At 42.0% G+C, this 27615-nt stretch overlaps 1 long non-coding RNA gene across 1 annotated transcript in view; it reads left to right on the top strand.

Moving 5' to 3' along the window:
• Window positions 1-1560: 1560 nt before the first annotated feature.
• The window catches only part of LOC128644327 (uncharacterized), a 34937-nt gene continuing 8882 nt past the window's right edge, over window positions 1561-27615 (top strand). Inside the window, exons 1-2 of the long non-coding RNA XR_008399974.1 lie at window positions 1561-1587; window positions 21360-21395. This is a non-coding gene — a long non-coding RNA (uncharacterized LOC128644327). The remainder of the gene's footprint in view (window positions 1588-21359; window positions 21396-27615) is intronic.

Here is a 27615-nt window from a genome sequence, read left to right as displayed (position 1 = left end):
TGTAGGATTACTCTATCTATTAAAATGTTCCATATCATTCATACTTTAAATCTTTATTCTTACAACTAGGAACAAACATTCACACAGTAGTAGCCTGAAAGAGTTAAAAACACTTAAACCCAGTTAAATAGGATTAATATGATAAGCTATAATGTATATATTTATCCTGATGCCCACAACAAAATAATGTAAGATAAGCTAAGCCCTTACAATCCGAGGGCTGAATTACTTTTAAGTTTAAAGGAGTTTAGGGGTCCAGCAGGAGAAGCTAGTTCTCTCCTGTCTGTCGCTTTTTAACAGCTTACCCAAGTTAAAAAAGAACCATTATCTTTATGAATGTTTGTTGATTCCTGGTGCCTACTATTTACCTTAAAATATAAAACTTAAAAGTAATTCAGCCCTCGGATTGTAAGGGCTTAGCTTATCTTACATTATTTTGTTGTGGGCATCAGGATAAATATATACATTATAGCTTATCACATTAATCCTATTTAACTGGGTTTAAGTGTTTTTAACTCTTTCAGGCTACTACTGTGTGAATGTTTGTTCCTAGTTGTAAGAATAAAGATTTAAAGTATGAATGATATGGAACATTTTAATAGATAGAGTAATCCTACATCTACATGAATAATTGGAGTTAGAGAATTTATTACTTTTGTGGTATTCTTTTCTATCTATCCTAAATGTATCTCTTTGTACAATTAGTATTCCTAGTTGTTTACCTTTTTAGGACATCTTGACCTTACTACTGATCAGGGGTGGAACTACAGGGGGTGCTAAGGACACAACAGCATCCGTGTCCCAGAGGCTGGGGGCCCAGTTTAAAAAAAATTATTTTTTTCCCCAATAATAAACGTTGACCTGCCACTGCCTGCACTGATATCATGTGAGTGTGACGTGATGCTTCACTGTTGTCTCTGTCTCTGACTACAGGGGTTAGGGTTTCTGCTTTACCCATTGGTGTTTATGTGTGTGTGTATGTATGTATGTGACTGTGTGTGTATTTATGCATGTGTGTGTGTATGTTTGTGGAACTAGCAAATTACAGACCTTGTTACTACAGCATGAGGAGGCGGAAGGTAAACAATGTCACTATACAATACCACTATATACAGTACGGGGGGGGCAGGACCATGTCACAGACTACTGTGGTCACTTTATAAAGTACTGGGGCAGGAAGGGTCAGATTACAGACTGTGTCACTAACTCACTATATACAGTACTGGTGGGTTAAACAGTGTCACTATATTCAGTAATAGGGGGTCAGACCATCTCACAGACTGTGGGCACAGGGTACCTCCTTTTGCAGACATGTAATCTGATTCACATTTTTTGTTCTGTGTTAAATGTTAACATTTTTTTTTTATCAAATTCACCTTTTTTGGAGGGGGGGCACTAATAATATCAGCAAAATGAAAAATGCTCGCAGAAAAACGATATCGCTAGCACAAAACTGTTTGCGCCTCGCTTGTAATCTAGCCTTTTCTTAGTTATGTGTTTCATATTTTAAAAAAATAATAATAAAAATAAAATATTTGTTTAACATAATATGTTTGTTTTAGGTTCTGGAGGCACATCTAAAGAAATGTGAGTACATTCATTATGATAACAGCTTTTATTAATATGTTTTTACATTTCTGTATTTGTATCTTATGAAGGCTGTTTTTGTTGTATGTATAAAAATTACCTTTTTCTAGTATATGCTGTTAAAATGAAAGCCAGGGCATTGCTTACTGGGAAGTGTTTATTTGTATTATTATTTTTTCTCAACCTTTAGTAGTAGCTCACATCACAAAAGGGTTTGCTTCCATATGTAGATTTCTTTTTCAAATATTAGAGAAATTGTTTACAGAGGAACAGAAGGGCAAGAGGCGACATCTAGAAATAAAGGCCTAGATTTAGAGTTCGGCGGTAGCCGTCAAAACCAGCGTTAGAGGCTCCTAACGCTGGTTTTGGCCGCCCGCTGGTATTTGGAGTCAGTGATTAAAGGGTCTAACGCTCACTTTTCAGCCGCGACTTTTCCATACCGCAGATCCCCCTACGCCATTTGCGTAGCCTATCTTTTCAATGGGATCTTTCTAACGCTGGTATTTAGAGTCGTTTCTGCAGTGAGCGTTAGAGCTCTAACGACAAGATTCCAGCCGCCTGAAAATAGCAGGAGTTAAGAGCTTTCTGGCTAACGCCGGTTTATAAAGCTCTTAACTACTGTACCCTAAAGTACACTAACACCCATAAACTACCTATGTACCCCTAAACCGAGGTCCCCCCACATCGCCGCAACTCGATTAAAAATTTTAACCCCTAATCTTCCGACCGCCACCTACGTTATACTTATGTACCCCTAATCTGCTGCCCCTAACCCCGCCGACCCCTATATTACATTTATTAACCCCTAATCTGCCCCCCACAACATCGCCGCCAGCTACTTAAAATAATTAACCCCTAATCTTCCGACCGCAAAGCGCCGCCACCTACATTATCCCTATGTACCCCTAATCTGCTGCCCTAACACCGCCGACCCCTATATTATATTTATTATCCCCTAATCTGCCCCCCTCAACGTCGCCGACACCTGCCTACACTTATTAACCCCTAATCTGCCGAGCGGACCGCACCGCTACTATAATAAAGTTATTAACCCCTAACCCGCCTCACTAACCCTATAATAAATAGTATTAACCCCTAATCTGCCCTCCCTAACATCGCCGACACCTAACTTCAATTATTAACCCCTAATCTTCCGATCGGAGCTCACCGCTATTCTAATAAATGTATTAACCCCTAAAGCTAAGTCTAACCCTAACACTAACACCCCCCTAACTTAAATATAATTTTAATCTAACGAAATAAATTAACTCTTATTAAATAAATTAATCCTATTTAAAGCTAAATACTTACCTGTAAAATAAATCCTAATATAGCTACAATATAAATTATAATTATATTATAGCTATTTTAGGATTAATATTTATTTTACAGGCAACTTGGTATTTATTTTAACTAGGTACAATAGCTATTAAATAGTTAAGAACTATTTAATAGTTACCTAGTTAAAATAATAACAAAATTACCTGTAAAATAAATCCTAACCTAAGATATAATTAAACCTAACACTACCCTATCAATAAAATAATTAAATAAACTACCTACAATTACCGACAATTAACCTAACACTACACTATCAATAAATTAAATAAACACAATTGCTACAAATAACTACAATTAAATAAACTAGCTAAAGTACAAAAAATAAAAAAGAACTAAGTTACAGAAAATAAAAAAATATTTACAAACATAAGAAAAATATTACAACAATTTTAAACTAATTACACCTACTCTAAGCCCCCTAATAAAATAACAAAGCCCCCCAAAATAATAAATTCCCTACCCTATTCTAAATTTAAAAAGTTACCAGCTCTTTTACCTTACCAGCCCTGAACAGGGCCCTTTGCGGGGCATGCCCCAAGAAGTTCAGCTCTTTTGCCTGTAAAAGAAAACATACAATACCCCCCCCCCAACATTACAACCCACCACCCACATACCCCTAATCTAACCCAAACCCCCCTTAAATAAACCTAACACTAAGCCCCTGATGATCTTCCTACCTTGTCTTCACCATGCCAGGTTCACCGATCCGTCCTGGCTCCAAGATCTTCATCCAACCCAAGCGGGGGCTAGACATCCACTGAAGAAGTCCAGAAGAGGGTCCAAAGTCTTCCTCCTATCTGGCAAGAAGAGGACATCCGGACCGGCAAACATCTTCTCCAAGCGGCATCTTCGATCTTCTTCCATCCGGTGCGGAGCGGGTCCATCTTGAAGCAGGCGACGCGGATCCATCCTCTTCTTCCGATGTCTCCCGACGAATGACGGTTCCTTTAAGGGACGTCATCCAAGATGGCGTCCCTCGAATTCCGATTGGCTGATAGGATTCTATCAGCCAATCGGAATTAAGGTAGGAATTTTCTGATTGGCTGATGGAATCAGCCAATCAGAATCTAGTTCAATCCGATTGGCCGATCCAATCAGCCAATCAGATTGAGCTTGCATTCTATTGGCTGATCGGAACAGCCAATAGAATGCGAGCTCAATCTGATTGGCTGATTGGATCAGCCAATCGGATTGAACTTGATTCTGATTGGCTGATTCCATCAGCCAATCAGAAAATTCCTACCTTAATTCCGATTGGCTGATAGAATCCTATCAGCCAATCGGAATTCGAGGGACGCCATCTTGGATGACGTCCCTTAAAGGAACCGTCATTCGTTGGGAGACATCGGAAGAAGAGGATGGATCCGCGTCGCCTGCTTCAAGATGGACCCGCTCCGCACCGGATGGAAGAAGATCGAAGATGCCGCTTGGAGAAGATGTTTGCCGGTCCGGATGTCCTCTTCTTGCCGGATAGGAGGAAGACTTTGGACCCTCTTCTGGACTTCTTCAGTGGATGTCTAGCCCCCGCTTGGGTTGGATGAAGATCTTGGAGCCAGGACGGATCGGTGAACCTGGCATGGTGAAGACAAGGTAGGAAGATCATCAGGGGCTTAGTGTTAGGTTTATTTAAGGGGGGTTTGGGTTAGATTAGGGGTATGTGGGTGGTGGGTTGTAATGTTGGGGGGGGGGGTATTGTATGTTTTCTTTTACAGGCAAAAGAGCTGAACTTCTTGGGGCATGCCCCGCAAAGGGCCCTGTTCAGGGCTGGTAAGGTAAAAGAGCTTGTAACTTTTTAAATTTAGAATAGGGTAGGGAATTTATTATTTTGGGGGGCTTTGTTATTTTATTAGGGGGCTTAGAGTAGGTGTAATTAGTTTAAAATTGTTGTAATATTTTTCTTATGTTTGTAAATATTTTTTTATTTTCTGTAACTTAGTTCTTTTTTATTTTTTGTACTTTAGCTAGTTTATTTAATTGTATTTATTTGTAGCAATTGTGTTTATTTAATTTATTGATAGTGTAGTGTTAGGTTAATTGTAGGTAATTGTAGGTAGTTTATTTAATTATTTTATTGATAGGGTAGTGTTAGGTTTAATTATATCTTAGGTTAGGATTTATTTTACAGGTAATTTTGTTATTATTTTAACTAGGTAACTATTAAATAGTTCTTAACTATTTAATAGCTATTGTACCTAGTTAAAATAAATACCAAGTTGCCTGTAAAATAAATATTAATCCTAAAATAGCTATAATATAATTATAATTTATATTGTAGCTATATTAGGATTTATTTTACAGGTAAGTATTTAGCTTTAAATAGGAATCATTTATTTAATAAGAGTTAATTTATTTCGTTAGATTAAAATTATATTTAAGTTAGGGGGGTGTTAGTGTTAGGGTTAGACTTAGCTTTAGGGGTTAATACATTTATTAGAATAGCGGTGAGCTCCGATCGGAAGATTAGGGGTTAATAATTGAAGGTAGGTGTCGGCGATGTTAGGGAGGGCAGATTAGGGGTTAATACTATTTATGATAGGGTTAGTGAGACGGATTAGGGGTTAATAACTTTATTATAGTAGCGCTCAGGTCCGCTCGGCAGATTAGGGGTTAATAAGTGTAGGCAGGTGGAGGCGACGTTGTGGGGGGCAGATTAGGGGTTAATAAATATAACATAGGGGTCGGCGATGTTAGGGCAGCAGATTAGGGGTACATAGGGATAACGTAGGTTGCGGCGGTTTACGGAGCGGAAGATTAGGGGTTAAAACTGTAATGCAGGGGTCAGCGATAGCGGGGGCGGAAGATTAGGGGTTAATAAGTGTAAGGTTAGGGGTGTTTAGACTCGGGGTACATGTTAGAGTGTTAGGTGCAGACGTAGGAAGTGTTTCCCCATAGGAAACAATGGGGCTGCGTTAGGAGCTGAACGCTGCTTTTTTGCAGGTGTTAGGTTTTTTTTCAGCTCAAACAGCCCCATTGTTTCCTATGGGAGAATCGTGCATGAGCACGTTTTTGAGGCTGGCCGCGTCCGTAAGCAACTCTGGTATCGAGAGTTGCATTTGCGGTAAAAATGCCCTACGCTCCTTTTTTGGAGCCTAACGCAGCATTTGTTTTAACTCTCGATACCAGAGTTAAATTTATGGTGCGGCCAGAAAAAAGCCTGCGGAGCGTTAACAGCCCTTTTACCGCCGAACTCTAAATCTAGGCCAAAGTGACTATATTCAATCTACATAATAGCATAAAATAGCATGCCAGATTTAAAACCTGAGCAAGTTAAATGTAGGCCATAATATTTTATGGATAGAACAAGACAACAGGAATTAAACTGTAAACATAAAAAATCCTAGTTACAAGCAGGCAGAAAAAATATATCATATTTTTGTTAAAGGGACAGATTACCCAAATGGTTTCTCCCCTTTAATTTGTTTAAATTGATCTATTTTACCTGCTGGAGTGTATTGAATTTTACATTGTTCTCTCTAAGTATTGGGGTTTGGTTAACAAACAGACACAAGTGATAACATAATGAGATCTCATTTTAAAACTGCTGTAGAATATTTAGAGTGGCTTGAGACAAGAAGTAAATCCTAGGGGTTAAAAAGGTTGCACAAAACACATTAAAATAAAGTATTACACGCATATACACTTTTTAATAAAAATATATCATATTAATATTAATAAAAAGGTGAGTAAAATAGTTTTTTCTCTTGTAAAGGTGTATCCAGTCCACGAGTTCATCCATTACTTGTGGGATATTCTCCTTCCCAACAGGAAGCTGCAAGAGGACACCCACAGCAAAGCTGTCTATATAGCTCCTCCCCTAACTGCCACCCCCAGTCATTCTCTTGCAGCTCTCGACAAGAAAGGAAGTATCAAGAGAGATGTGGTGACTTAGTGTAGTTTTTACCTTCAATCAAAAGTTTGTTATTTTTAAACGGTACCAGCATTGTACTGTTTTACTCTCAGGCAGAAATTGGAAGAAGAATTCTGCCTGGAGGTTTGATGATCTTAGCGGTTTGTAACTAAGGTCCATTGCTGTTCTCACACATAACTGAAGAGTATGGAAAGAAAACTTCAGTTGGGGGGACGGTCTGCAGATTACCTGCTTTGAGGTATGTTCAGTATATTTTTTTCTAGAGAGATGATAAGGTCTAGAAAATGCTGACAGTGCCTGATATATTTAAGGTAAGCCTGATACAGTGATTTAACAACAACTGGGATCATGCTTGCAAAAAAGGGTAATACAGGGAGTGCAGAATTATTAGGCAAGTTGTATTTTTGAGGATTAATTTTATTATTGAACAACAACCATGTTCTCAATGAACCCAAAAAACTCATTAATATCAAAGCTGAATAGTTTTGGAAGTAGTTTTTAGTTTGTTTTTAGTTATAGCTATTTTAGGGGGATATCTGTGTGTGCAGGTGACTATTACTGTGCATAATTATTAGGCAACTTAACAAAAAACAAATATATACCCATTTCAATTATTTATTTTTACCAGTGAAACCAATATAACATCTCAACATTCACAAATATACATTTCTGACATTCAAAAACAAAACAAAAACAAATCAGTGACCAATATAGCCACCTTTCTTTGCAAGGACACTCAAAAGCCTGCCATCCATGGATTCTGTCAGTGTTTTGATCTGTTCACCATCAACATTGCATGCAGCAGCAACCACAGCCTCCCAGACACTGTTCAGAGAGGTGTACTGTTTTCCCTCCTTGTAAATCTCACATTTGATGATGGACCACAGGTTCTCAATGGGGTTCAGATCAGGTGAACAAGGAGGCCATGTCATTAGATTTTCTTCTTTTATACCCTTTCTTGCCAGCCACGCTGTGGAGTACTTGGACGCGTGTGATGGAGCATTGTCCTGCATGAAAATCATGTTTTTCTTGAAGGATGCAGACTTCTTCCTGTACCACTGCTTGAAGAAGGTGTCTTCCAGAAACTGGCAGTAGGACTGGGAGTTGAGCTTGACTCCATCCTCAACCCAAAAAGGCCCCACAAGCTCATCTTTGATGATACCAGCCCAAACCAGTACTCCACCTCCACCTTGCTGGCGTCTGAGTCGGACTGGAGCTCTCTGCCCTTTACCAATCCAGCCACGGCCCCATCCATCTGGCCCATCAAGACTCACTCTCATTTCATCAGTCCATAAAACCTTAGAAAAATCAGTCTTGAGATATTTCTTGGCCCAGTCTTGATGTTTCAGCTTGTGTGTCTTGTTCAGTGGTGGTCGTCTTTCAGCCTTTCTTACCTTGGCCATGTCTCTGAGTATTGCACACCTTGTGCTTTTGGGCACTCCAGTGATGTTGCAGCTCTGAAATATGGCCAAACTGGTGGCAAGTGGCATCTTGGCAGCTGCACGCTTGACTTTTCTCAGTTCATGGGCAGTTATTTCTCCAACATAGGTGTGTCCGGTCCACGGCGTCATCCTTACTTGTGGGATATTCTCTTCCCTAACAGGAAATGGCAAAGAGCCCAGCAAAGCTGGTCACATGATCCCTCCTAGGCTCCGCCTACCCCAGTCATTCTCTTTGCCGTTGTACAGGCAACATCTCCACGGAGATGGCTTAGAGTTTTTTAGTGTTTAACTGTAGTTTTTATTATTCAATCAAGAGTTTGTTATTTTAAAATAGTGCTGGTATGTACTATTTACTCAGAAACAGAAAAGAGATGAAGATTTCTGTTTGTATGAGGAAAATGATTTTAGCAACCGTCACTAAAATCCATGGCTGTTCCACACAGGACTGTTGAGAGCAATTAACTTCAGTTGGGGGAACAGTGAGCAGTCTCTTGCTGCTTGAGGTATGACACATTCTAACAAGACGATGTAATGCTGGAAGCTGTCATTTTCCCTATGGGATCCGGTAAGCCATGTTTATTGAGATCGTAAATAAGGGCTTCATAAGGGCTTATTAAGACTGTAGACTTTTTCTGGGCTAAATCGATTCATTATTAACACATATTTAGCCTTGAGGAATCATTTTATCTGGGTATTTTGATATAATAATATCGGCAGGCACTGTTTTAGACACCTTATTCTTTAGGGGCTTTCCCTAATCATAGGCAGAGCCTCATTTTCGCGCCGGTGTTGCGCACTTGTTTTTGAGAGGCATGACATGCAGTCGCATGTGAGAGGAGCTCTGATACTTAGAAAAGATTTTCTGAAGGCGTCATTTGGTATCGTATTCCCCTTTGGGCTTGGTTGGGTCTCAGCAAAGCAGATACCAGGGACTGTAAAGGGGTTAAAGTTAAAAACGGCTCCGGTTCCGTTATTTTAAGGGTTAAAGCTTCCCAATTTGGTGTGCAATACTTTTAAGGCTTTAAGACACTGTGGTGAAAATTTGGTGAATTTTGAACAATTCCTTCATGTTTTTTCGCAATTGCAGTAATAAAGTGTGTTCAGTTTAAAATTTAAAGTGACAGTAACGGTTTTATTTTAAAACGTTTTTTGTACTTTGTTATCATGTTTATGCCTGTTTAACATGTCTGAACTACCAGATAGACTGTGTTCTGAATGTGGGGAAGCCAGAATTCCTATTCATTTAAATAAATGTGATTTATGTGACAATGACAATGATGCCCAAGATGATTCCTCAAGTGAGGGGAGTAAGCATGGTACTGCATCATTCCCTCCTTCGTCTACACTAGTCTTGCCCACTCAGGAGGCCCCTAGTACATCTAGCGCGCCAATACTCCTTACTATGCAACAATTAACGGCTGTAATGGATAATTCTGTCAAAAACATTTTAGCCAAAATGAACACTTACCAGCGTAAGCGTGACTGCTCTGTTTTAGATACTGAAGAGCATGACGACGCTGATAATCATGGTTCTGAAGGGCCCCTAACCCAGTCTGATGGGGCCAGGGAGGTTTTGTCTGAGGGAGAAATTACTGATTCAGGGAACATTTCTCAACAAGCTGAACCTGATGTGATTACGTTTAAATTTAAGTTGGAACATCTCCGCATTCTGCTCAAGGAGGTATTATCCACTCTGGATGATTGTGACAAGTTGGTCATCCCAGAGAAACTATGTAAAATGGACAAGTTCCTAGAGGTCCCGGGGCTCCCAGAAGCTTTTCCTATACCCAAGCGGGTGGCGGACATTGTTAATAAAGAATGGGAAAGGCCCGGTATTCCTTTCGTCCCTCCCCCCATATTTAAAAAATTGTTTCCTATGGTCGACCCCAGAAAGGACTTATGGCAGACAGTCCCCAAGGTCGAGGGAGCGGTTTCCACTTTAAACAAACGCACCACTATACCCATAGAGGATAGTTGTGCTTTCAAAGATCCTATGGATAAAAAATTAGAAGGTTTGCTTAAAAAGATGTTTGTTCAGCAGGGTTACCTTCTACAACCAATTTCATGCATTGTCCCTGTAACTACAGCCGCATGTTTCTGGTTCGATGAGCTGATAAAGGCGGTCGATAGTGATTCTCCTCCTTATGAGGAGATTATGGACAGAATCAATGCTCTCAAATTGGCTAATTCTTTCACCCTAGACGCCACTTTGCAATTGGCTAGGTTAGCGGCTAAGAATTCAGGGTTTGCTATTGTGGCGCGCAGAGCGCTTTGGTTGAAATCTTGGTCAGCTGATGCGTCTTCCAAGAACAAGCTACTTAACATTCCTTTCAAGGGGAAAACGCTGTTTGGCCCTGACTTGAAAGAGATTATCTCTGATATCACTGGGGGTAAGGGCCACGCCCTTCCTCAGGATCGGCCTTTCAAGGCAAAAAATAAACCTAATTTTCGTCCCTTTCGTAGAAACGGACCAGCCCAAAGTGCTACGTCCTCTAAGCAAGAGGGTAATACTTCTCAAGCCGAGCCAGCTTGGAGACCAATGCAAGGCTGGAACAAGGGAAAGCAGGCCAAGAAACCTGCCACTGCTACCAAGACAGCATGAAATGTTGGCCCCCGATCCGGGACCGGATCTGGTGGGGGGCAGACTATCTCTCTTCGCTCAGGCTTGGGCAAGAGATGTTCTGGATCCTTGGGCGCTAGAAATAGTCTCCCAAGGTTATCTTCTGGAATTCAAGGGGCTTCCCCCAAGGGGGAGGTTCCACAGGTCTCAGTTGTCTTCAGACCACATAAAAAGACAGGCATTCTTACATTGTGTAGAAGACCTGTTAAAAATGGGAGTGATTCATCCTGTTCCATTAAGAGAACAAGGGATGGGGTTCTACTCCAATCTGTTCATAGTTCCCAAAAAAGAGGGAACGTTCAGACCAATCTTAGATCTCAAGATCGTAAACAAGTTTCTCAAGGTTCCATCGTTCAAGATGGAAACCATTCGAACTATTCTTCCTTCCATCCAGGAAGGTCAATTCATGACCACAGTGGATTTAAAGGATGCGTATCTACATATTCCTATCCACAAGGAACATCATCGGTTCCTAAGGTTCGCATTCCTGGACAAGCATTACCAGTTCGTGGCGCTTCCTTTCGGATTAGCCACTGCTCCAAGGATTTTCACAAAGGTACTAGGGTCCCTTCTAGCTGTGCTAAGACCAAGGGGCATTGCTGTAGTACCTTACTTGGACGACATTCTGATTCAAGCGTCGTCCCTTCCTCAAGCAAAGGCTCACACGGACATTGTCCTGGCCTTTCTCAGATCTCACGGATGGAAAGTGAACGTGGAAAAGAGTTCTCTATCTCCGTCAACAAGGGTTCCCTTCTTGGGAACAATAATAGACTCCTTAGAAATGAGGATTTTTCTGACAGAGGCCAGAAAAACAAAACTTCTAGACTCTTGTCGGATACTTCATTCCGTTCCTCTTCCTTCCATAGCGCAGTGCATGGAAGTGATCGGTTTGATGGTAGCGGCAATGGACATAGTTCCTTTTGCGCGCATTCATCTAAGACCATTACAACTGTGCATGCTCAGTCAGTGGAATGGGGACTATACAGACTTGTCTCCGAAGATACAAGTAAATCAGAGGACCAGAGACTCACTCCGTTGGTGGCTGTCCCTGGACAACCTGTCACAAGGGATGACATTCCGCAGACCAGAGTGGGTCATTGTCACGACCGACGCCAGTCTGATGGGCTGGGGCGCGGTCTGGGGATCCCTGAAAGCTCAGGGTCTTTGGTCTCGGGAAGAATCTCTTCTACCGATAAATATTCTGGAACTGAGAGCGATATTCAATGCTCTCAAGGCTTGGCCTCAGCTAGCGAGGGCCAAGTTCATACGGTTTCAATCAGACAACATGACAACTGTTGCGTACATCAACCATCAGGGGGGAACAAGGAGTTCCCTGGCGATGGAAGAAGTGAACAAAATCATTCTTTGGGCGGAGTCTCACTCCTGCCACCTGTCTGCTATCCACATCCCAGGAGTGGAAAATTGGGAAGCGGATTTTCTGAGTCGTCAGACTTTGCATCCGGGGGAGTGGGAACTCCATCCGGAAATCTTTGCCCAAGTCACTCAGCTGTGGGGCATTCCAGACATGGATCTGATGGCCTCTCGTCAGAACTTCAAAGTTCCTTGCTACGGGTCCAGATCCAGGGATCCCAAGGCGGCTCTAGTGGATGCACTAGTAGCACCTTGGACCTTCAAACTAGCTTATGTGTTCCCGCCGTTTCCTCTCATCCCCAGGCTGGTAGCCAGGATCAACCAGGAGAGGGCGTCGGTGATCTTGATAGCTCCTGCGTGGCCACGCAGGACTTGGTATGCAGATCTGGTGAATATGTCATCGGCTCCACCTTGGAAGCTACCTTTGAGACGAGACCTTCTTGTTCAGGGTCCGTTCGAACATCCGAATCTGGTTTCACTCCAGCTGACTGCTTGGAGATTGAACGCTTGATTTTATCAAAGCGAGGGTTCTCAGATTCTGTTATCGATACTCTTATTCAGGCCAGAAAGCCTGTAACTAGAAAGATTTACCACAAAATTTGGAAAAAATATATCTGTTGGTGTGAATCTAAAGGATTCCCTTGGGACAAGGTTAAGATTCCTAAGATTCTATCCTTCCTTCAAGAAGGATTGGAAAAAGGATTATCTGCAAGTTCCCTGAAGGGACAGATTTCTGCCTTGTCTGTGTTACTTCACAAAAAGCTGGCAGCTGTGCCAGATGTTCAAGCCTTTGTTCAGGCTTTGGTTAGAATCAAGCCTGTTTACAAACCTTTGACTCCTCCTTGGAGTCTCAATTTAGTTCTTTCAGTTCTTCAGGGGGTTCCGTTTGAACCCTTACATTCCGTTGATATTAAGTTATTATCTTGGAAAGTTTTGTTTTTGGTTGCAATTTCTTCTGCTAGAAGAGTTTCAGAATTATCTGCTCTGCAGTGTTCTCCTCCTTATCTGGTGTTCCATGCAGATAAGGTGGTTTTGCGTACTAAACCTGGTTTTCTTCCAAAAGTTGTTTCTAACAAAAACATTAACCAGGAGATTATCGTACCTTCTCTGTGTCCGAAACCAGTTTCAAAGAAGGAACGTTTGTTGCACAATTTGGATGTTGTTCGCGCTCTAAAATTCTATTTAGATGCTACAAAGGATTTTAGACAAACATCTTCCTTGTTTGTTGTTTATTCCGGTAAAAGGAGAGGTCAAAAAGCAACTTCTACCTCTCTCTCCTTTTGGATTAAAAGCATCATCAGATTGGCTTACGAGACTGCCGGACGGCAGCCTCCCGAAAGAATCACGGCTCATTCCACTAGGGCTGTGGCTTCCACATGGGCCTTCAAGAACGAGGCTTCTGTTGATCAGATATGTAGGGCAGCGACTTGGTCTTCACTGCACACTTTTACCAAATTTTACAAGTTTGATACTTTTGCTTCTTCTGAGGCTATTTTTGGGAGAAAGGTTTTGCAAGCCGTGGTGCCTTCCATTTAGGTGACCTGATTTGCTCCCTCCCTTCATCCGTGTCCTAAAGCTTTGGTATTGGTTCCCACAAGTAAGGATGACGCCGTGGACCGGACACACCTATGTTGGAGAAAACAGAATTTATGTTTACCTGATAAATTACTTTCTCCAACGGTGTGTCCGGTCCACGGCCCGCCCTGGTTTTTTTAATCAGGTCTGATAATTTATTTTCTTTAACTACAGTCACCACGGTACCATATGGTTTCTCCTATGCAAATATTCCTCCTTAACGTCGGTCGAATGACTGGGGTAGGCGGAGCCTAGGAGGGATCATGTGACCAGCTTTGCTGGGCTCTTTGCCATTTCCTGTTGGGGAAGAGAATATCCCACAAGTAAGGATGACGCCGTGGACCGGACACACCGTTGGAGAAAGTAATTTATCAGGTAAACATAAATTCTGTTTTTGCGCCTTGGTTTTTCCACACGCTTCTTGCGACCCTGTTGACTATTTTGAATGAAACGCTTGATTGTTCGATGATCACGCTTCAGAAGCTTTGCAATTTTAAGAGTGCTGCATCCCTCTGCAAGATATCTCACTATTTTTTACTTTTCTGAGCCTGTCAAGTCCTTCTTTTGACCCATTTTGCCAAAGGAAAGGAAGTTGCCTAATAATTATGCACACCTGATATAGGGTGTTGATGTCATTAGACCACACCCCTTCTCATTACAGAGATGCACATCACCTAATATGCTTAATTGGTAGTAGGCTTTCGAGCCTATACAGCTTAGAGTAAGACAACATGCATAAAGAGGATGATGTGGTCAAAATACTCATTTGCCTAATAATTCTGCACTCCCTGTATTCATGTTAATACTCCTATTACTTAGTGTAAAAACGTTTGCATGGTTTATAGAAAAAACATTTTTTTTCTCTGAGGGTGATAAATCTTTATTTGGGGCCTAGTTTACTACTAGCTAGATTACTCCTAGGAGTACTTTTTTAAGGCCCTCTGACTTTGAGTGCATGGTGGGAGGGGCCTATTTTCGCGCACTTTATGCGCAGTTGATATTCAGACTGAGACATCCAGCTGCCCTAAAGGAGTCCTCTGGCATCTAGGACCACTATTGAGGGTTTTTTTCCTGCAAAAATCGTGTTTAAGGGCAGGTAGGAGCCACAGTAGAGCTGTGGCAGTGTGTTTGACTGTTTTTTAACGGTTTTACTGTTTTTCTAATCCGGTTTGGGGCCTAAGGGGTTAATCATCCATTTGCAAGTGGGTGCAATGCTGCTTTAGTCTCTTATACACACTGTAAAAAATTTGTAGAGTTTACTACTTTTTAACACTGTTTTGCAGTTTATGTGGTAGTTTTTTTCTCTTAAAGGCACAGTACCGTTTTTGTTTAATTGCTTTTTCACATTTATTAAAGAGTTTTCCAAGCTTACTAGTCTGTTAAACATGTCTGACATAGAGGAAACTCCTTGTTCATTATGTTTTGAATCCATTGTGGAACCCCCTCTTAGAATGTGTACCAAATGCACTGACCTTTCTATAAGTTATAAAGACCATATTATGGGTTTTAAAGATTTATCACCAGAGGTTTCTCAGACTGACAAAAGGGAGGTTAGACCACCTAGCTCTCCCAATGTGTCAGAACCTATATCTCCCGCGCAAGTGACGCCAAGTACATCTGGCGCGTCCAATGCGTTTACCTTACAAGACATGGCGGCAGTTATGAATATACCCTCACAGAGGTATTGTCCAAACTGCCAGGGTTACAAGGAAAACGAGACAGCTCTGGGGCTAGAACAAATACAGAGCTTTCTGACGCTTTAGTAGCTATGTCTGATATACCCTCACAATGTACAGAAGCCGAAGCAGGAGAGCTTCTATCTGTGGCTGACATTTCTGATTCAGGGAAGGCGTTATTTCAGTCTGACTCTGAAATGATAGCATTTAAATTTAAGCTTGAACACCTCCGCTTGTTGCTCAGGGACATTTTAGCAACTCTGGATGACTGTGACACCATTGTAGTCCCAGAGAAATTGTGTAAAATGGGCAAATACTTTGCAGTGCCTGTTTACACTGATGTTTTTCCAATCCCTAAGAGGTTTTCAGAAATTATTACGAAGGAATGGGATAGACCAGGTGTACCGTTCTCTCCCCCTCCTGCTTTTTAAAAGATGTTTCCCATAGATGCCGCTACACGGGACTCGTGGCAGACGGTCCCTAAGGTGTACAACTATCCCCGTCGAGGACAGTTGTGCTTTCCTAGATCCAATGGATAAAAAATTAGAGGGTTTCCTTAAGAAAATCTTTATACAACAAGGTTTTATTCTCCAGCCTCTTGCATGCATTGCCCCAGTTACTGCTGCAGCGGCTTTCTGGTTCGAGTCTCTTGAAGAGGCTCTACAGGTGGAGACCCCGTTGGATGATATCCTAGACAGGCTTAAAGCTCTTAAGTTAGCCAATTCATTTATTTCTGACGCCGTTTTTCATTTAACAAAGCTAACGGCTAAGAATTCAGGTTTTGCCATTCAGGCGCGTAGGGCGCTATGGCTTAAATCCTGGTCAGCTGACGTTACTTCAAAGTCTAAGCTTCTCAACATACCCTACAAAGGGCAGACCCTATTCGGGCCTGGACTGAAGGAGATCATTTCTGATATTACTGGAGGAAAAGGCCCCACCCTTCATCAGGATAGGTCCAACAAATTAAGGACCAAACAGAATAATTTTCGTTCCTTTTGAAACTTCAAGAGTGGCTCAGCTTCAACTTCCTCTACTGCAAAACAAGAAGGAAATTTTGCCCAGTCCAAGCCAGTCTGGAGACCTAACCAGGCTTGGAACAAGGGAAAGCAGGCCAAAAAACCTGCTGCTGCTTCTAAGACAGCATGAAGGAGTAGCCCCCGATCCAGGACCGGATCTAGTTGGGGGCAGACTTTCTCTCTTCGCCCAGGCTTGGGCAAGAGACGTCCAGGATCCCTGGGCTCTGGAGATTGTTTCTCAGGGATATCTTCTGGATTTCAAAGCCTCATCTCCAAAGGGGAGATTTCATCTCTCACAATTATCTGCAAACCAGATAAAGAGAGAGGCATTCTTATGTTGTGTTCAAGACCTTCTGGTTATGGGAGTGATCCACCCAGTTCCAAGGGAGGAACAGGGGCAAGGATTCTATTCAAATCTGTTTATAGTTCCCAAAAAAGAGGGAACTTTCAGACCAATCTTGGATCTCAAGATCCTAAACAAATTTCTCAGGGTCCCATCCTTCAAGATGGAGACTATTCGAACCATCCTACCTATGATCCAGGAGGGTCAATATATGACTACCGTGGACTTAAAGGATGCTTATCTCCACATTCCGATACACGGAGAGCATCATCGGTTTCTCAGGTTTGCCTTCCTAGACAGGCATTACCAGTTTGTGGCTCTTCCCTTCGGGTTAGCCACGGCACCAAGAATCTTTATGAAGGTTCTAGGGTCCCTACTGGCGGTTTTAAGGCCACGAAGCATAGCGGTGGCTCCTTACCTAGACGACATTCTGATACAGGAGTCGAATTTTCAAATCACCAAGTCCCATACGGAAATTGTTCTGGCATTCCTGAGGTCTCATGGGTGGAAGGTGAATGAAGGAAAGAGTTCTCTCTCCCCTCTCACAAGAGTTTCCTTCCTAGGAACTCTGATAGATTCAGTAGAAAAAAAAATTTCTGACAGAGGTCAGGTTGTCAAAGCTTATAACTTCCTGCCGTGCTCTTTATTCCACTTCTCAGCCGTCGGTGGCTCAGTGTATGGAAGTAATCGGCTTAATGGTAGCGGCAATGGACATAGTTACGTTTGCCCGCCTACATCTCAGACCACTGCAACTTTGCATGCTCAATCAGTGGAATGGGGATTACACAGATTTGTCCCCTCTGCTAAATCTGGATCAAGAGACCAGGGATTCTCTTCTCTGGTGGCTATCTCGGGTCCATCTGTCCAGGGGAATGAGCTTCCGCAGGCCAGAATGGACTATAATGACGACAGATGCCAGCCTTCTGGGCTGGCGTGCAGTCTGGAACTCCCTGAAGGCTCAGGGTTCGTGGACTCAAGAGGAAGCCCTCCTTCCGATAAACATTCTGGAACTAAGAGCGATATTCATTGCTCTTCAGGCTTGGCCTCAGCTAGCTGCGGACAGGTTCATCAGATTTCAGTCGGACAACATCACGACTGAAGACTATATCAACCATCAGGGGGGTACAAGGAGCCCCCTGGCGATGTTGGAGGTTTCTAAGATAATTCTATGGGCAGAGGTTCACTCTTGCCATCTCTCAGCTATCCATATCCCAGGAGTAGAGAACTGGGATGCGGATTTCTTAAGTCGGCAGACTTTTCATCCGGGGGAGTGGGAACTCCATCCGGAGGTATTTGCCCAGTTGATTCAACTATGGGGCAAACCAGAACTGGATCTCATGGCGTCTCGTCAGAACGCCAAGCTTCCTTGTTACGGGTCCAGGTCCAGGGATCCCAAGGCAGTGCTGATAGATGCTCTAGCAGCGCCCTGGTCCTTCAGCCTGGCTTATGTGTTTCCACCGTTTCCTCTGCTCCCTCGTCTGATTGCCAAGATCAAGCAGGAGAAAGCTTCAGTGATTTTGATAGCTCCTGCGTGGCCACGCAGGACTTGGTATGCAGATCTGGTGGACATGTCATCCTTTCCACCATGGACTCTGCCGCTGAGGCAGGACCTTCTTCTTCAAGGTCCTTTCAAACATCCAAATCTAATTTCTCTGAGTCTGACTGCTTGGAGATTGAACGCTTGATTCTATCAAAGCGTGGTTTTTCCGAGTCGGTCATTGATACCTTAATTCAGGCTCGAAAGCCTGTCACCAGGAAAATCTATCATAAGATATGGTGTAAATATCTTCATTGGTGTGAATCCAAGGGTTACTCAGTCAGGATTCCTAGAATCTTATCCTTTCTCCAAGAGGGATTGGATGTCTAGAATGCTCAGGACCAGATATAGTGAACATGTCAGAGATGTCAAAAATTATAATAAAGACTCCGCAGTTGCCAATCATTTTAATAACCTTCACCTAACTCACATAGCCAGTCTGTCAGTCCAAATTATAGATATGGCTGTGGTACCTATTAGAGGGGGTAATAGGGCCAAGATTTTAGAGAAGAAGGAACTTTATTGGATCCTCAAACTTAAGACCCTTGCCTCTCAGGGCATGAATAGAGAATGTGACATAGATTATTTCATTGACAATTAAATTGTCCTTTATTTTCTTTATTCCCTTATCCTTTTTCTTCTCTATGTACCTTCTCTATCCATGCCCTGATTCTGATGTTCCTGCTGTAAAAATAACATATATATATATTTTATGTAGATTTATGAGAAATTTATTCTATGCACATTATATATTTTCAATGCATAGAACTCTTTTCTAAAGCTTACAGAGATTTTCTAATCCTGGAATATATAATATAATTCTAGTATTTACGTTCATGAATAATTTTAAGGATATTATCACATAAAAGTATTATTATATCTTAACCAGTATCATCATTATGCATATATTGTCTGTCATATTTTGCACTGTTTGTTTTCATCTATTATATTAGACATTTAGCCTATTGAGATTCAACCACTGTATCTAATTGCTTCAGCATTCTGATTTTAACCTTTTTTCTGTTTGTGACTGTGAGGCAAGGAAATAGTTAATCTATGTCTCTCACAGCATAAATAGATGGGGTTTCTCACAGAGTCCCTCATCTATGATTAAGTGCCTGTAGGGGGCGCGAAACATGTAAGATATTTTGCTCTAGCTTTTACTGCCATGTCTGTGTAACTTTTTAACGTTGTCTAATAAATTTTGATTTTTTACTGAATATTTGGATTTGAGAGCCTGCCATTACTTTACCATTGGAGAAAGGATTGTCTGCTAGTTCTTTTGCACAAACGTCTGGCTGAGGTTCCAGACGTTCAGGTGTTTTGTCAGGCTTTAGTTAGAATTAAGCCTGTGTTTAAACCTGTTGCTCCGCCATGGAGTTTAAATGTAGTTCTTAAAGATCTTCAAGGGGTTCCGTTTGAACCTTTGCATTCCATAGATATTAAACTTTTATCTTGGAAAGTTCTGTTTCTAGTAGCTATCTCCTCGGCTTGAAGAGTTTTGGAGTTATCTGCTTTACAGTGTGATTCCCCTTATCTGATTTTCCATGCAGATAAGGTAGTTTTGCGTACCAAACCTGGGTTTCTTCCTAAGGTAGTTTCTAATAAGAACATCAATCAGGAGATTGTTGTTCCTTCATTATGTCCTAATCCTTCCTCAAAGAAGGAACGTCTTTTACACAATCTTGATGTGGTTCGTGCTTTAAAGTTGTATTTACAAGCTACGAAGGATTTTCGTCAAACATCTGCTTTGTTTGTTGTCTACTCTGGACAGAGGAGAGGCCAAAAAGCTTCGGCAACTTCTCTTTCTTTTTGGCTGAGAAGCATAATCCGCTTAGCTTATGAGACTGCTGGCCAGCAGCCTCCTGAAAGAATTACAGCTCATTGCACTAGAGCGGTGGCTTCCACATGGGCTTTTAAAAATGAGGCCTCTGTTGAACAGATTTGTAAGGCGGCGACTTGGTTTTCGCTTCACACTTTTTCTAATTTCTACAAATTCGATACTTTTGCTTCTTCGGAGGCTATTTTTGGGAGAAAGGTCTTACAGGCAGTGGTGCCTTCCGTTTAAGTGCCTGCCTTGTCCCTCCCTTCATCCGTGTCCTAAAGCTTTGGTATTGGTATCCCACAAGTAATGGATGAACCCGTGGACTGGATGCACCTTTACAAGAGAAAACTTATGCTTACCTAATAAATTTATTTCTCTTGTGGTGTATCCAGTCCACGGCCCGCCCTGTCATTTTAAGGCAGGTGTTTTTTATTTTTAAACTACTGTCACCACTGCACCCTATAGTTTCTCCTTTTTTCTTGCTTGTCTTCGGTCGAATGACTGGGGGTGGCAGTTAGGGGAGGAGCTATATAGACAGCTCTGCTGTGGGTGTCCTCTTGCAGCTTCCTGTTGGGAAGGAGAATATCCCACAAGTAATGGATACACCACAAGAGAAATACATTTATCAGGTAAGCATACATTTTGTTTTGTCAGTCTAGTACGGGCAGATTAAAATATGTTCCCAAGCTATGAAAGGACATGATTTCTCATGTGGTCAAGCTCCCCCCCCCCCCCCCATAACCGAATAGTGCAGTGATAGAGCGAAGTGGGACACCCTCACACCATTTACATTCCCAGAGTATACAACTTGGGGATCAAATCCTCAACTAGACAATAGGATTTTAAGTCTCAAGTTGTAAAATCCTATGTGAGGCAGTAGTAAGACGTAGCTCAGACAAGGCTTTAAACCAGTCTAACAATAAGGTCTGGTATAGATGAGATTCCAATCTCTTGTCATAATACGGTATGGTAGTCCGCTAGACCCTTCAGAAGGCCAGAAAGCGAGTGTATTGGAAAGGGGTGAGGAGCTACATGCGGATAATGGTGAATACGGTCGCAAATGCTCAGACATTCCCATTTTATGTTAGATATTTTGAGTTCCCTGCAACACTTCAATGAATCTTTATATTGATTAGATTTGTTTTTTATATTTTGCAGGGGAGAAGAATCAGTATCTGAAGATGACAAGCGCAGGTTTACTTTTAGTAGCTTAATCGTTCATCTTTATTTTGCTATACCATTTTACATTATTGTCTTGCATTAGCCTAATCTTAAAACTTACTTCAGTTGACAAAAATTCACATCTTATATCCCATCTCATATCCCATTATATTGTGATATACCAAAATACAATGGCCTCTATTTAACACAGGTCTTGCGGACCTGATCCGACAGTGCGGATCAGGTCCGAAAGACCTCGCTGAATATGGAGAGCAATATGCTCTCCGTATTCAGCATTGCACCAGCAGCTCACAAGAGCTGCTGGTGCAACGCCGCCCCCTGCTGTTTCGCGATCGATTGGCCGCCAGCAGGGAGGTGTCAATTAACCCGATCGTACTCGATCGGGTTAAATTCCGGCGATATCTGTCCGCCTGCTCAGAGCAGGCGGACAGGTTATGGAGCAGCGGTCTTTGTGACCGCTGCTTCAAAACTGCTGTTTCTGGCGAGTCTGAAGACTCGCTAGAAACATGGGGCATCAAGCTCCATTCGGAGCTTGATAGATAGGCCCCATAGCATTGTATTTTGTATTAATATACACAAATCAAATATTTAAAAAAAAATTAAATAGATATTTGTTTCATTAATGTACCATACAAAACAAATTCTGCCAATGGTTCATACTTTCTTTTTTTCTATTAACAGCAGCTAAAAAGATCTTTGACTCCATGCTCTTCAACAGAAATATTTATTTTTGGAATAATTTCAGCAGAAATAAGGCAGTGACATAGGAACAGATGTATTAATGGGAGATAAGAACCACAGGCCCAAAAAGTCTGCCCAAAATGTTTTAGACGTTTAAGCTTATTTCGTTTGTATGATAGCCTTATGTTTATCCCAGACATTCTTGAAGTTCCTCACAGTTTTTGTCATTATCACCTCTAATGTAAGTTTATTCCATGAATCAATAACCTGTTTTGTAAAGAAGTGCTTCCACAAATTACTCCTGAATATACTACCCTTCATCTTGAGTTCATGACCCCTTGTTCTGGCATTGCTATTTTTGTGAAAAAAAAATACAGCCTCAGCTTTATTAAGCCCCTTAATCTACTTCAATGTATCTGTCATTTCATATCTTTATCCTCTCTCCTCTATGCTATACATATTTAGACCATTGAGCCTTTTTTAGACCATGTACCATTTTAGTAGCCCTCCTTTAAACAGTTTCCAATGTATTTATATCCTTCTGGAGATATGGACTCCACAACTTCACACAATACTCCAAATGGGGCCTAACTAGGGATCTGTAAAGTGGCATAAGAACCTGCTGCAAATACCTCTACCTATAAAAGCAAGCATTCTACTGGCTTTACTCAATACTAAATTGTTTACCAAATCTCAGATCATCGGAAATGATAATTCCAAACCCACAATTCCTCTTTTGTAACAGTCAGTATTGTTAAGTCTTTGACATATATAAGCTTTGTATGGATACCGATTGCTACCTTAAAGTTTTTCTTTCTTTTTTTTTTATGAAGGAAACGAGCAAGGATCATTTTCATTGGGGAAATTTCTAGAAACCTGGCACTGGAAAATGATCATTCAACTTTTTTAAACTTTTTTTTATATATAAAAAAATTGAGGCTACAGTTCAGAGTTTGGTCACTGCAGGCACCTGTCTGTTTCTATTGCCATTACACTATTGTGCTTGCCTACTTCTTTTTCATGTTTTGTGTCACTTTATGTCTCTTTTAAGTACTTTAACTACTCTTTAAATATTTTCTGGTTAAATACACTTTAAGCTCAACAACTGCTTGTATTATTTAAGTATAGAATTGTTTGTTACCACTAGTTAATTCGCTCCAAATATATTCAGGGCCAGATTACGAGTGGACTGCTATTTAGCTCTTTCTTTAGTTCGCTATAAGTAAACGTTTTGCACACGTTAGGTTGCGCTGGTATTATGAGTTGAAAGTAAAACGTTTTGGCTCTCGCGCTAACCTGTCATGCGTAAAAAGCCGAAATTACAATATCGCGAGTGCTATAACCTATTCTCCTATAGAAGTCAATGGATGAAAAAAAAAAGTGGAAAAAAAAACCCCAACACTACTGGCGAGCAAACACAATCGCATATTCTAATGTGCGCTAACCCGACATGAAAATATGAATATTTCACATTCCAATGTTCTGCACATAGCAGAATATGTTCTATTTATTCATAAATATATATTTCTCCAACATAGGTGTGTCCGGTCCACGGCGTCATCCTTACTTGTGGGATATTCTCTTCCCCAACAGGAAATGGCAAAGAGCCCAGCAAAGCTGGTCACATGATCCCTCCTAGGCTCCGCCTACCCCAGTCATTCTCTTTGCCGTTGTACAGGCAACATCTCCACGGAGATGGCTTAGAGTTTTTTAGTGTTTAACTGTAGTTTTTATTATTCAATCAAGAGTTTGTTATTTTAAAATAGTGCTGGTATGTACTATTTACTCAGAAACAGAAAAGAGATGAAGATTTCTGTTTGTATGAGGAAAATGATTTTAGCAACCGTTACTAAAATCCATGGCTGTTCCACACAGGACTGTTGAGAGGAATTAACTTCAGTTGGGGGAACAGTGAGCAGTCTCTTGCTGCTTGAGGTATGACACATTCTAACAAGACGATGTAATGCTGGAAGCTGTCATTTTCCCTATGGGATCCGGTAAGCCATGTTTATTAAGATTGTAAATAAGGGCTTCACAAGGGCTTATTAAGACTGTAGACTTTTTCTGGGCTAAATCGATTCATTATTAACACATATTTAGCCTTGAGGAATCATTTAATCTGGGTATTTTGATAAGATTATATCGGCAGGCACTTTTTTAGACACCTTTCTCTTTAGGGGCTTTCCCAAATCATAGGCAGAGCCTCATTTTCGCGCCGGTGTTGCGCACTTGTTTTTGAGAGGCATGACATGCAGTCGCATGTGTGAGGAGCTCTGATACATAGAAAAGACTTTCTGAAGGCGTCATTTGGTATCGTATTCCCCTTTGGGCTTGGTTGGGTCTCAGCAAAGCAGATACCAGGGACTGTAAAGGGGTTAAAGTTAAAAACGGCTCCGGTTCCGTTATTTTAAGGGTTAAAGCTTCCAAATTTGGTGTGCAATACTTTTAAGGCTTTAAGACACTGTGGTGAAATTTTGGTGAATTTTGAACAATTCCTTCATATTTTTTCGCAATTGCAGTAATAAAGTGTGTTCAGTTTAAAATTTAAAGTGACAGTAACGGTTTTATTTTAAAACGTTTTTTGTACTTTGTTATCAAGTTTATGCCTGTTTAACATGTCTGAACTACCAGATAGACTGTGTTCTGAATGTGGGGAAGCCAGAGTTCCTTCTCATTTAAATAAATGTGATTTATGTGACAATGACAATGATGCCCAAGATGATTCCTCAAGTGAGGGGAGTAAGCATGGTACTGCATCATTCCCTCCTTCGTCTACACGAGTCTTGCCCACTCAGGAGGCCCCTAGTACATCTAGCGCGCCAATACTCCTTACTATGCAACAATTAACGGCTGTAATGGATAATTCTGTCAAAAACATTTTAGCCAAAATGCACACTTATCAGCGTAAGCGCGACTGCTCTGTTTTAGATACTGAAGAGCATGACGACGCTGATAATAATGGTTCTGAAGGGCCCCTAAACCAGTCTGATGGGGCCAGGGAGGTTTTGTCTGAGGGAGAAATTACTGATTCAGGGAACATTTCTCAACAAGCTGAACCTGATGTGATTACGTTTAAATTTAAGTTGGAACATCTCCGCATTCTGCTTAAGGAGGTATTATCCACTCTGGATGATTGTGACAAGTTGGTCATCCCAGAGAAACTATGTAAAATGGACAAGTTCCTAGAGGTCCCGGGGCTCCCAGAAGCTTTTCCTATACCCAAGCGGGTGGCGGACATTGTAAATAAAGAATGGGAAAGGCCCGGTATTCCTTTCGTCCCTCCCCCCATATTTAAAAAATTGTTTCCTATGGTCGACCCCAGAAAGGACTTATGGCAGACAGTCCCCAAGGTCGAGGGAGCGGTTTCCACTTTAAACAAACGCACCACTATACCCATAGAAGATAGTTGTGCTTTCAAAGATCCTATGGATAAAAAATTAGAAGGTTTACTTAAAAAGATGTTTGTTCAGCAGGGTTACCTTCTACAACCAATTTCATGCATTGTCCCTGTCGCTACAGCCGCGTGTTTCTGGTTCGATGAGCTGGTAAAGGCGGTCGATAGTGATTCTCCTCCTTATGAGGAGATTATGGACAGAATCAATGCTCTCAAATTGGCTAATTCTTTCACCCTAGACGCCACTTTGCAATTGGCTAGGTTAGCGGCTAAGAATTCTGGGTTTGCTATTGTGGCGCGCAGAGCGCTTTGGTTGAAATCTTGGTCAGCTGATGCGTCTTCCAAGAACAAGCTACTTAACATTCCTTTCAAGGGGAAAACGCTGTTTGGCCCTGACTTGAAAGAGATTATCTCTGATATCACTGGGGGTAAGGGCCACGCCCTTCCTCAGGATCGGCCTTTCAAGGCCAAAAATAAACCTAATTTCCGTCCCTTTCGTAGAAACGGACCAGCCCAAAGTGCTACGTCCTCTAAGCAAGAGGGTAATACTTCTCAAGCCAAGCCAGCTTGGAGACCAATGCAAGGCTGGAACAAGGGAAAGCAGGCCAAGAAACCTGCCACTGCTACCAAGACAGCATGAAATGTTGGCCCCCGATCCGGGACCGGATCTGGTGGGGGGCAGACTCTCTCTCTTCGCTCGGGCTTGGGCAAGAGATGTTCTGGATCCTTGGGCGCTAGAAATAGTCTCCCAAGGTTATCTTCTGGAATTCAAGGGGCTTCCCCCAAGGGGGAGGTTCCACAGGTCTCAGTTGTCTTCAGACCACATAAAAAGACAGGCATTCTTACGTTGTGTAGAAGACCTGTTAAAAATGGGAGTGATTCATCCTGTTCCATTAGGAGAACAAGGGATGGGGTTCTATTCCAATCTGTTCATAGTTCCCAAAAAAGAGGGAACGTTCAGACCAATCTTAGATCTCAAGATCTTAAACAAGTTTCTCAAGGTTCCATCGTTCAAAATGGAAACCATTCGAACAATTCTTCCTTCCATCCAGGTAGGTCAATTCATGACCACGGTGGATTTAAAGGATGCGTATCTACATATTCCTATCCACAAGGAACATCATCGGTTCCTAAGGTTCGCATTCCTGGACAAGCATTACCAGTTCGTGGCGCTTCCTTTCGGATTAGCCACTGCTCCAAGGATTTTCACAAAGGTACTAGGGTCCCTTCTAGCTGTGCTAAGACCAAGGGGCATTGCTGTAGTACCTTACTTGGACGACATTCTGATTCAAGCGTCGTCCCTTCCTCAAGCAAAGGCTCACACGGACATTGTCCTGGCCTTTCTCAGATCTCACGGATGGAAAGTGAACGTGGAAAAGAGTTCTCTATCTCCGTCAACAAGGGTTCCCTTCTTGGGGACAATAATAGACTCCTTAGAAATGAGGATTTTTCTGACAGAGGCCAGAAAAACAAAACTTCTAGACTCTTGTCGGATACTTCATTCCGTTCCTCTTCCTTCCATAGCGCAGTGCATGGAAGTGATAGGTTTGATGGTAGCGGCAATGGACATAGTTCCTTTTGCGCGCATTCATCTAAGACCATTACAACTGTGCATGCTCAGTCAGTGGAATGGGGACTATACAAACTTGTCTCCGAGGATACAAGTAAATCAGAGGACCAGAGACTCACTCCGTTGGTGGCTGTCCCTGGACAACCTGTCACAAGGGATGACCTTCCGCAGACCAGAGTGGGTCATTGTCACGACCGACGCCAGTCTGATGGGCTGGGGCGCGGTCTGGGGATCCCTGAAAGCTCAGGGTCTTTGGTCTCGGGAAGAATCTCTTCTACCGATAAATATTCTGGAACTGAGAGCGATATTCAATGCTCTCAAGGCTTGGCCTCAGCTAGCGAGGGCCAAGTTCATACGGTTTCAATCAGACAACATGACAACTGTTGCGTACATCAACCATCAGGGGGGAACAAGGAGTTCCCTGGCGATGGAAGAAGTGACCAAAATCATTCTATGGGCGGAGTCTCACTCCTGCCACCTGTCTGCTATCCACATCCCAGGAGTGGAAAATTGGGAAGCGGATTTTCTGAGTCGTCAGACATTGCATCCGGGGGAGTGGGAACTCCATCCGGAAATCTTTGCCCAAG

The sequence above is a fragment of the Bombina bombina genome, unplaced genomic scaffold (genome assembly GCF_027579735.1).
Source record: "Bombina bombina isolate aBomBom1 unplaced genomic scaffold, aBomBom1.pri scaffold_1367, whole genome shotgun sequence".
In the NCBI taxonomy this organism is placed as follows: domain Eukaryota; kingdom Metazoa; phylum Chordata; class Amphibia; order Anura; family Bombinatoridae; genus Bombina; species Bombina bombina.
Note: the sequence above shows the minus strand (reverse complement) of the source record. Positions and strands in the feature narration are given on the sequence as shown.